We start from the raw sequence: 10,698 nt of genomic DNA on the forward strand, positions 1-10,698 counted from the left end.
TTCATTGCTTGATAATTGAGATGGGCAAGCACTCACACATTGCAATGAATTTTGAGTCTTTTAGCAGATGCTGGAAAATCGGGATTAAAATGTCTGTCCAAATGTTGTTGTCTTTCCGCACATTTACATGAAGGGAAAGGAGAACAGACCTGCAGGTCTGGGTGTCACACAACAGGCAGTGACACAAAAATGAATGGAGCATGAAATTGAATTTTAGAGGTTGTACAGTGTTTTCTACCGCAGTGATAGTCAGGTAATGAAACTCCCCAGGTTCAAGGTATCAAATGATTTCTATAACCCCACATACTTCATCCTGGAGCTCAGCCAGGTAACGATTAAACCTGCCAAAAGAAGATTCAGGAGAATGTACTTAGATTAGACAAAGTAGTGAGGAGTTTGGAGACATTTCAAACCTTGAAATAGGTTGGAAACATCTGATCCCCAAGCAAAGGAGCTTCGTTCTTTTCCAAAGAGACAAGAAAACTACTTGCTGATCAGGTAAAACATGAACAGGGAGAAAAGGAAAGGGTACTCATTCCAAAGTTCACTCCGTAATATTGAAATTCTGGTTTGCATAAGACTGAACAAGGAGGGGGTTTTCTTTCATTTTGGAAAAATTACTTCTATAAACTTTTACTCAGCTCTCATCTTCATGCTCTTTTCTTTGTCCAGCCAGTAAGGATGGTTGCATATCACAAGCAGAAAGTTTTTAGCGTTTAAGTAGTCTCCCTTGAGAAGGTTCAATGAAGCTGGAACTTTTCTGTTTTATTCAGTTTCTGGTCAGGTAGTCTTCTGCAGGAAAAGCTTGCAGCTATGTGATCCAGTCACTTAGACATATTTCAGTGCACACACAGCTTTCACTCTCTCTTGAACTTCTAATTTATTTTGTTCACATTTTACTAATGATAACCAGAACCCTTTAATGCAACTTTATTAAACAAATTTTATGAGAAATGTGACAAATGTAAAAGGAAGAAGATATAGCAGAGCTGATCCAGGATAGCACATGGGTTTCTTGAAATAGCCATCTTGTTCATATAAAAGCTGCAGGCTTTATTTGTTCTTTTCATTTGGACCATCTTTTCCTCAAATAGTTGAAATGTTACTCCAGCAGATGATAAATCAGAGCATTTCTCTTGATTTTCTTGTCTGGTCAATCACATTCTTAGTCTGGTATTTATTCCTGCAACTATAGTGATTAAATGCATTCATTGCCCAGAATCACGAAACTGAAATTTCATCCTTGTTTGTCATTACTGAAAAAGGCAGCAATTAGAAGTAGACTTTAAAAACACTGACTTTTTTTCTTGCTGCAGTTTGTAAAGTGTATCCAGCAAGTTTGGGGTGATGTAAAGTGATGTACAAATAACTTTTGGGCTGGATTGTCTCATGCACTGTATTTACTGTCAGCAAGGGATTAGGTTCCAAAAAAACACCTTCGTGAAATTTGTAGCATTTCCACAGCACATAGCATGCATGTCCGTCAAACGAAATGCCAGTGAGCTCAGCAGCGACACACCCCAGCTGAAAATGCCTTCTGTGACATGCATCTTACTCCTCTGAAAGCTGTGCCAAATGTTATAAAATGCTGAAACTGTTTGGCCGCATGAAGCCACGCCATTCCTATCCAGCAGTGGTTTTGACACAGGACAGTGTGAAAAATCTAGACAAGATGCAGAAAGCTTTTTACTGTATGCGAGTGGCGAACTGTTGCCGCTTGTGTTTCCGTTGTGTCTTTCCCAACTTCTTTCGCAAGCTGAACATGTTGGAGCTGCCCTGGATCTGTGGATAGGTGTCATCCACATGCTGATCTGAAAAACTAAAATTTTACAAGGAAGGTCACAAAACTGCAAAATACTCCCAAGTGTCAGAGTTTGCATTTAGTCAAGAGCTAGTTGAAATAGGGGTTCAATGGCATCTGTCTCAGCAGCTCCTTATTAATACTAAGCTGACGAGTGAATCGTCTGAGTGGCACAAACTGCACTCACAAAATCTGGTCCCTTGATCAAGCAACGCTTTTTTCACTTATCTGGGTACACGTTCATGTGTGTGTTTCTGGCAGTTCTTCCCACCATGTACTCAGGAGGGGCTGCCCAGAAACCAAGCATGGACTTCAGAGTCTGTGTTCTTCAGAGGAGAACCGTGACTCCCCGACGGTTTGCAGCACAGTGTCTTTGGGTGAGAGCCTCCGACTGAAAGCATCAGGCTTCTGTAATAAAATTTTTAAAAAGCAATAAAAGAAAATTTACAGGGTTGGCGTGATTAAGGAGTGCGTTGGGAAGGGCGTCACTCTGCGTGCCAGGAAGCGCCGGCCAAATCTGTGCGGCACAGCACGGCGGCGAGGATAAGCCAGGAGAAAGGAAGGGCGGCATCTCCCAGGGGTGCTTTAAAACAAGATCCTCGGAGCTGCAGATTTGTTACGGGAAGAAGGAGGTTTTGATTGTATCACATCCAAGTCTGTTCACGGCTCAATCCCTCACTGTCAGGACCCTGTCTCCAGCCGCCCCTTCCTGGAGGAGGTGGTGTTCCTCGCCACCGCCGCGCCGCTCGATGAACAAGGGGTGGGATTCAGCCTCGCGCTGTAAATCACATCCCCGAGCAGCTCCCTTCACAGGCGTGCCTTGGGAGATAACAGTGTTCGGCAGCCGCCCCAGCCCCGCTGAACGAGCTAGAGGCAATTAGCAGGGGAAGGGGTGGCCATGGCCGGGAGCGTCCAAGCGAAGGCTGACCGCAACTGTCGCGTCAGACTTTGCTGCAGGCTGGGAGCACTGCGCCGATGGCAGAGAGATCCCACGGGGGTAAGGGAGAGGGGATTTTGGTTCTTGGCAGTTGCAATAGCCTACCTACTCGGGACAGGCTCTTTCTTCCTCTCTGCTGCAAGTTTCGTGGCTGCTTTCCCTTTGCTTACTTACAGGGAACGTTTCCTCTTGTGGTGTTGCTTCAGACAGGAATTCCCTCATTTCGCCTTATCTGTCTAAACTACATGGAGGTGGCAGAAAGTGTCGGTCTGACATTTTTTCAACATGAGACCTCTTATTTTGGTGACCTGCTCATGTTCTCTGCAGATTCTTTGCCACCGGGACAATCATCTGTGCCGTGTACAGAACACGTCTCCTCTGTGGAGACCGGCGGGCTTCACAAGGGCTTCTGAATTAAACCTCCCGACACCCTTGCTAAGCACTGTTATCCTACGTCTCCAGAGGAACTTTAAAACAGAAAGAGATTAAATAACTTCTCCAAGGTCACATAGCAAGTGTGTGACAAAGCAGGGAAAAGAACATAAATTATTGCAACTCACCATCCTTTGTCTCTGTTAGCTTCCGTCTTTTGTTGTTATTGCTATTAATAAACACAGACAGCATGACAGCAGGCGCAGTTTCCAATAAGGAGCAGAGACCGTTGCTTCAAGCGCTGTAAAAATACAGATGAAAGGACGGCCTTTGTCTTGAAGAAGTTGAATTCCAAAAATAAGGTTTTCAGTCCCTCATTTTGCTAGGGTGATCCCGTCCAGCCTTCAAATTTTCACTGGCCAGTCACTCAACCTTTCACAAATGAAGATGTCTATATGAGAAAAACCCTGTAGCCCTCGTTTGTCAGGGAGGCAGGGTGCCAGGAACACGAGGGGCACTGGATTTCAGCTTACCCTTTTTTCCGTATTATATTGAATAGCACTCAAAGTAGATAGGATTTTTGCTCATTTCCTGCAAATGGAACTGAGAGGGAAAGTTACAGATAGCACTGACTGACCTACGAGAAGCGCAGGTACAGCCAGGCAGGCCCGTACTCAGAATTCAACTCGACAGCAAGCTCCATACCAGCTAACCCTGATCCAATGCCAATATTACAACATGCGGTGCTGCCAGATTCAGGCCTGGCTGCCTTTACAGATTGGTCACAGGTTTCTCTTCAGTTATGAAACAGCTTCCAAGCTTTAGACGCGAGCGCAACGTGCTGACTCACTGCCAGCTATGTCATGCATGGGACAATACTGTCCAGGAAGTGCAAGAATCTGGATTTATTTTTAAACTTATTTTTATTTAACACTTCTTAAACACAATAGCAGTAAATTTCTGCTTTTTCAGTTCCTCTTTTTTCCTCAGCTACAGACTAGGTGATCAGGCAATAAGTAACTCCAGGCACTGAATTTACAGGGAAATTGTTGCACTTTTCAGGTGGTTAAAGTCATTAACTCATACCTTATTACAGCAGCTGAGGCGTGCAATAATCAGCCCCAAAAGTACTGCTCTTTAGGTCTTAATGCTCAATTAATTTTCTGGAATCCACATCAAGAAACAAAGGAATGAAACCACAGTAAGAAGAACCAGGGGAAAACTTACCGTGTTTCCTTTATTCTTTAATTTCAGTCTTCATTTATCAGAATTATGAATACTTCAACAAAAACCCACGCAGGTCAAGCCTTGCTGCCAGTCCAAATTGTTCTCCTCTTTCCGTTGACTCAGATAAGATTAATTGCAGAGGGCAGCCATGCGGTGCAGACCAAAAGTCCATCTACACCAGCCCAAGTCTCCAAAAGTGCCCAGCAGTGGATCCCCAGGAAACAACACACGCATGGGGCAAGCAGCAGGTTGTGCTTTCTCGGGATATCCCCAGTGTTCAGTGGCTCTGTGAATCAGAGATAGTGCCTTTCTATCTACTGTCCCTCCATGTATTTCTGTTCCATGAAATTGTGTTGCAGTGTATTCCATGAATTGTATTTCTACTCCGTCAAATTCTTTCTTGAACAGGTCTGTAATGTTATCGCCCCCAGCACTCTGTGACATGAAGACCTACAAATTAGCCTTGCAGGACACCAAGAGGTGAGTCCTTCCTTTTGTTCTGGACTTGTCAATGGCCCCTTTTCTTTGACGTCTTGACTTTCTTTTCAGCCATGTATTACTGGGGCATAGCTGAGAAAAACTATGCAGTAGTCATCCAGCCTTCCAAGATCAATGGTGTTCCTTTTTGAAGGGTAACAAATGTTGTTTTCAGTGGAAGAATGTTGTAAACACTTCTTTGCAAAAGAAAAAGGAATAAAACAAAGGACTAAATGCACTCATGCATTGTGTACAGGCCTACAGAAGAGGTTTTGTGTCTGAAACACTTCACAGAAAGCCTTTACCGACAAGCTACACTGCAAAGCAGTGCAGGCGTGCAAGTTTCTGGACAGGGCTCGGCCTCCTTTGCTAGAGCAGCTGCAGGGGAATGTTATCAATGCAAGCCTGGGAAACAAATATGCAGCTCTATATTCGTGATCCAAGTGCAGTACTCCTGACTTTTCTTGCTGCTTACAAGGCCAGAGAGTGCCTTTCTGTTTCTCCAGTCTGATCACGTGGCTATGAATCTTAAAGCAGTGCTTCTGTCATCAAGCCCACATTTTCTTTCAGAGATAGAAAATACTCATGCTAATTGGGAATTTAAGAACACTCTCTTGGGTGCCAAACATCCACAGTTGAGAGAGACAGATACAATGTTCTGCTTCATTTAAAAAAATATAATAACAACTTAGAAAGAAAATGTAATAAACTCACAAAATTATTAAAGCAAATGGAAAAGCAAGAAAGCAGACAGCATCGAACATCATGGTAGAGTGGGAAGTGAATAAGGCAGGAAACAGGATACAAGATAAAATCTACCGCAAAAAAAGAAGAAGGACAAAACAAAATTTAAGTATAACAAAAATAAAAGAATTCCCAACAGTTGTTTCAGTACAAGAGGGCAGAAGTACTTAATAAATATCTCTGGCCTTGTGGTTGGGAAAAAGACAGATTTATATATAAGATAAAATATTTTGCATACCAGTTCTAACCATTTCTAAAGAGGATACTAAGTAGCACATTCCAAGTCCCCAAGCGGCGACCAGGTGCAGCACGCAGAGGGACAAGGGGGATCCTCAAACCCTCTCCTGGCAGAATCAGAGGGGTGTGGAGGTTTTGCACCTACAAAGGCCATTTAAAGGTAATTCATGATGCAAAATGCCTCTCTCAGAGTATCAGAGTTTGAGGCAGAAAAAAGGTCCATCTAGCACAGTACCAGGTCCAGGTATGCCCTTCCCAGGCTGGGCACACACTTCAATGCAGCTTTGTGAAGAGTATTGAGGGAAACCAATATGAAGACTATATTTGCAAATATGGTACCAGTTGCTCTAAGGTTTATTTATTGCTCCTTTGCTTATGGATTCTATATGTGCTTTGGGTGGTGAACATGTGACAATGTAGTTCCATCAGGGTTATGCTCTTTTACTAATTTAGTTTAACGTGTATTGTTTTATAGCTGCTCTTCGCACGTGGTTAACAAATACTGTATAAACCTATAAACTCTCCTTTTGACCAGCTGTGAGAACATACTATGGTTTGTGTATCCCACAGTGAAGAGAGAGAAAGACTATTTAACGAGATCCAGTCCAAGCAGTTTTTGAAAAATTAATTTAGCTGTTACATTTCCAAATAACTGCTGATTAGCACCTATTTCATGCAGTCTATGTGCATGAAATGTGCATAAACTGTGTTTACATTGCAAAATTGAAAACTTACTTTTCATTTTCTACCCACTACCAGATGACTAGTTTTAGCAAAGTAATGGCTTAATGTGTCTTAATACATTACTTTGCTTTATTTATTCAGTCCGTTGTTCATTGTTAGTTTTCTAATAAAACACAGTCTTTCAAGTCTGGTTTTAAATAAAACCTAATTTTTCTAAAGTATGAGAAGCCTGTAAGATTGGCAGTGAGGTAGCCCATGGATAAACCTTTACTGTTTCCCTTTTGTCAGAAAGATTCATTATCTTTACAAATTTATGACATAGAAGAGAAGGAAAATTAAACCTCATCTGGCCAGTGCTTGCTAAACAGGTCTGATTTCAGTGAACATTTGAATTGTCTAGATATCATTTAATGAATCAAATGCTTCTCCTCCTTGAGTGCCTGAACGTTTTCACATCGCTGTTACACAGTAGCCAGCATTTTCGCCGGTTTAAGACATGCAGAAAGGAAGTAAGTGCAGAGTCACCAAGAAACAGCCATCAGGGACCAGATTGGAGGTTTAAGACGCAAGGCGATGCAGCCTCCACCATCGATATCAATGGAGGAAGCCTCACCCTAAGAAAATGCTAGTCAATGAATCTATCAGCTGCTTCTGACACTCAGTTCCTCCCTCCATTTCCTGCTCGCTCCTGCTCCACTGACCTCTGAATTCCCTTGTTTCCTATCTTGCTGCCTTCTTTTTCAGCATCCTCATCACTGTTATCTGTAAGTGTTCTGTTGCTGGCCCTCTTTCCTTATTTTCTGTATCTCATTTCTAAGACACAATTTCTCAGCGAGAGCCTAATAACCATCATGTAAAGTAGGAGGCAGCAAAGGGTGAATGACTCACCACCCAGCAAAGGGTGAATGTGAGATATTAATAATAAAAAAGTCATTAAAAACATACATGTTGGACTGATTCCTGCAAATCCCCAAAGGTGAGAATATCTTCACAACAACTTAGAATGAACTTTGTGGGAACAGCATTTTAGCAAAGACTGAAGAAGTAAGCTGTGTTTAAAAATGCAGATGGTTGAATTAATTTCTTCAATTCTTTTAGTAGCTAAAACTGCCACTGAAAAAGTTCAGATTTTTGGCAGCTTTGATAAAGTCAGATCTTATTCCATGGATATTTTGAACGAGTAAAAAGGGAAATAGCTGAAATACTACGTATTTTAAAAATATGTTTTACCTTTGTGTTTTAAAATTTGATCTTTTTAAAGGACACCATTTAAAAGGCAGAAATAACTTAGAAAATAAATATCCAGTGAAATGTCCAGCAAATTTAAAACAAAGCTTAAGCTGGACACTGCTCAGCTACAAAACAAAATATGTCCAGTATATGCCTGGCACTAACTACAAACGTGCTCTGTGTTGCTGAAATACAAAAGAATTCTGCAGATTTAAAAAGGACACGATTTGAAATAGTTCCCTCTACTGCCATGGTAACTGTTACCTAAAACTAATATAAATGGAACAGATCAGCTGAACTGTTTCATCCTTTTCTTTTGAACAGTCGCTCTCAGAGTTTCCCTCATTGCAATGACTTGATTGGGGTGGGATGTTTCCCATCTTTATGATTCTTTTACAAAGCAGCAGCACAGAGAGACACTGGAGAAAATGTGCTTACGAAGCCCAGAGATGTGCAGCCGGAGCGTGAAACGAAGGTAGCTTTGCAGTATTCTGGTACTGACATTGCGAGATAGAAATACCAGTTTATTTACCTATACTGGTTTGTTTACCTAGATGCATTTTGAGACCATTTTAACAGAGCAGTTTATCCCAAGCTCTGGATACTTCTTTATGAACTCCCGAAGATAAAAATGCATCCTGTATAACCCACTTCCATCCATCATCGGTGCCCACGTAGGAAAACCAGTCTTCCTCCAAACCTGGGTTACAAGCACCCAATCCTCCTGCGTACTCCTCCTTCCCCCCTGCCAAAGCCCAGGGAAAAGCTCTGCAGCGTGCCCGGGTTACAAATGTGGGCTCCAGCACAGTGCACAGCCCAGATGTGACGGACTGACAGGGAGAGCTTCCCTTCATCAGCCCCTCTGCTAGGGCATCCAGACAAATGTTGTGGCTGGGAAGAAGGAGAAGAAAAGCTGTCTCCTAGGCATACCAAAAGGTGTCTCCAACTTCTCTTGACCTTTCCTATAAATGGAAAGATAAAACCATTCGCGGCTGAAACTGTGGCTAGAGCAATGTCGTTGGTATGTGTTTTTCCGGTCTCATAGTATCTGTAAGTATTCAATCAAACCAATGCACCATTTTTTACCTTTTTTTCCCACGTATTTTTTTGGTTAAATGGCATAAACTCACTCTCAATTTTAGCAGATATCACCATGGGAAAATTAGACATGCCACCCTGGCACTGACCTGCAACCCTGCTAACCTGGGATCTAGTCTCTGCAGGGGAAAATAGCAAAAATCTGAGGGAGAAAAATGTAAGAACATTTTCTGTTTTTCCAAGACCCATTTTCTCTGAAAGACTAGCATTTTAAGTCTCTTTACTAATTTCCCCACTATTAAATTCTTCTAGTCCCATTTCTGTCCTCTTCACATCTGAGCGCTAACAGCATGCTGCAGCTGTGTCCACAAATTCATTCCCTGTCATCAGAAAAGGTGCAGCCTCTTCTCGGCTTTAAACTTCTTGCTGCCTCCTCATGAATTGTCCTAATTACCTTGCCTGGTGCAGTCAGTATTTCATAGGCAGCAGCCACATTCCCTCTCGTCTCCTTTCGGAGCTAAATATAGAAGAAGCTATTTTGCAGTGCTAAGGGCTGCACAGCTGCACAAGCGGCAGCTCCCTAGCCGCCCGCAGTGTCCGAGGCGGCTGCTGTGCTACTGAAGCATCTCTTCGAGAAGAGATGTCTTTCTAAAGTTTCTTCAAGATCCATTTTCTCAACAGGATCCAGTCCTTTGTGTGTATACATCAGCCAGAAAACAGCCAAGCAGGCCAGCAACAAGCAGGAGCTCAGTCTCTCCCCAGAAGAGAGGAAAAGGGAACCCTCCGTGGTGCGTGGGACCCTGGGCCAAGCCTCCGAAAGAGCCATCTCCAGGCTCTGAGTGCACCAACAGTGATTCTGGGTTCACACAGAATACTCCAGCAAGAAGCATCCGCTCACATTGAGAAAGGCATCTGATAAATGAGTATTTTCCAAAAGAAAATGTTTTGTCAAGAATGAACTGCTCATCTCTCTAAATTATACCAGTGTAATTTTAATCTGTTTGAACGCTGGACCACATCATGTGGGGTGTGAGGTGCAGGGATCACTAGCTATTTGTGGCTGAAAATCAGGAGGGTGTGAATTGTTAAAGGAATTTTTACAAGTTTTTTACCTTGGATTTAATTCGAACACCAAAAGTGTACCTCTGTAATCGATGGCATTGGTAGCTTGATTTGAATCTGTGCCATGAAGGCGTATAAAGTGAGGTTTTTTAAAACTGAATTAAAAAGACTTTAAAGAGAGTTTTACCTGACTTTCACTTCAATCTTGGAAAACACTACCAGAAAAAGTTGGTTTATTCTTGTCCCCCGGCCGACTCTGTCAATCATTCTCCTTATAAAAAGGAAGATAATTTCCAGAAATAAGGTATTTCTCAAGCCAGTGACAGTAGTAAGGAAGTGAAACAAGTTCAGCTATCTGGCACTGGCTGCCAGCTGTTTGCTATGCATGCGGACCAGTCACATTAACGTTGAGTATCAACCGTCAAAAGGTTTGTGTAGAAAGGACGAGAATCACAATAAAAATGTTTGTATGTCCTTTGTTTGTCACAGAAAAATATTTTTTTTCGATGGCTCCAGAAAGAACTGTCTTCACAAATCCACCAGCTCCTACTTCTGGGTAACAGCTGTTACATAAGCATCAGTCATATGAATTACTACCAGCATTAAGCAAGTGTCCAGAGTTTTTCGTACTTTTGTCCCCAACTTTATGCCCAACTTGCCTCACGGGTTGAGATCTCCTGGATGCTACTCTCAGTCAGCAAGTCCTTGTAGAATTTGTCTCTCCTCACTGTGAGAAGAGTCTGAGGAACCACTATGCTAAGAATGCACTTAATATAACTCTCGGTTCTTGTGGCTGTAATTTAGTGGTTAGAAACAGCAAAGCGGAGCCTTTAACATATGACCAGCCAGATCTCCAGTGGCTATTGTCAAATGCTCTGGGAACCACAGC

At 42.4% G+C, this 10,698-nt stretch overlaps 1 long non-coding RNA gene across 1 annotated transcript; it reads left to right on the forward strand.

Annotated features, from left to right (window-relative positions):
• The first annotated feature begins 2,734 nt into the window (after positions 1-2,734).
• Positions 2,735-9,505, forward strand: LOC142362236 (uncharacterized). The gene is made up of 3 exons (XR_012764849.1): positions 2,735-2,798; positions 4,746-4,817; positions 9,429-9,505. It is a non-coding gene; the product is annotated as an uncharacterized LOC142362236 (long non-coding RNA).
• The last annotated feature ends 1,193 nt before the right edge of the window (positions 9,506-10,698 follow it).

The sequence above is a fragment of the Opisthocomus hoazin genome, chromosome 8, assembly GCF_030867145.1.
Source record: "Opisthocomus hoazin isolate bOpiHoa1 chromosome 8, bOpiHoa1.hap1, whole genome shotgun sequence".
Taxonomy (NCBI): Eukaryota; Metazoa; Chordata; class Aves; order Opisthocomiformes; family Opisthocomidae; genus Opisthocomus; species Opisthocomus hoazin.